Genomic DNA, 761 nt, shown 5'->3' on the forward strand with positions numbered 1-761 from the left:
GTACCCCCAAACCGGCTGGCTGGAGGCTCATGGCCGCTGAGTGCACCGTAGTTTTGCAGTGGCGTCGGTGCTGTCAGCTATTCCCTTTGCTTCAGAAGGTGAGGAGGGCCAGCCGGGAGGCGAGAGGAGCGAAGGTCCCTGTGCCACTGTGGTGGGGGGAAATAATGGTTGGGGGGCAGCAGGCGGAGGTCCCAGCCCCGGGCCGCTGAGTGCACCGTAGTTTTGCAGTGGCGTCGGTGCTGTCAGCTATTCCCTTTGCTTCAGAAGGTGAGGAGGGCCAGCCGGGAGGCGAGAGGAGCGAAGGTCCCTGTGCCACTGTGGTGGGGGGAAATAATGGTTGGGGGGCAGCAGGCGGAGGTCCCAGCCCCGCGGGGCCGCCCGGGAGCCTTTTGGGAGAAGTTTTCAGTGCAAAGTGGCCCAGATAGTTTAATGGGGACAAAAATTAGAAACGTAGCACTGCAGCCCCCCTGGAAAGCTTGCCTCCCTTGGACCGCCTTTGCCTTGATAGCTATAATATATATATGAGCTATACTGACAAAATACTGTAAGCTAAAGAAATTTTAAGGAGGAAAAAAAGGTTAAATTTACACTCCGAAAATATTTATTTTTGCCATATTGCTTTCCGCGCATCATATCTCCCCCATTATATCTGCCCCCAGCCCCCACCCCCTTCCTCTGCCCCGGGGAAGCACCTGCACGTTAAAAGAAAATCCAGAGCAAGGAAAAATATGGATGGGGGAAGAGGCGCGGGGGCCCCCGGG

This window comes from Antrostomus carolinensis, unplaced genomic scaffold (genome assembly GCF_000700745.2).
Source record: "Antrostomus carolinensis isolate BGI_N321 unplaced genomic scaffold, ASM70074v2 scaffold668, whole genome shotgun sequence".
NCBI classification, from domain to species: domain Eukaryota; kingdom Metazoa; phylum Chordata; class Aves; order Caprimulgiformes; family Caprimulgidae; genus Antrostomus; species Antrostomus carolinensis.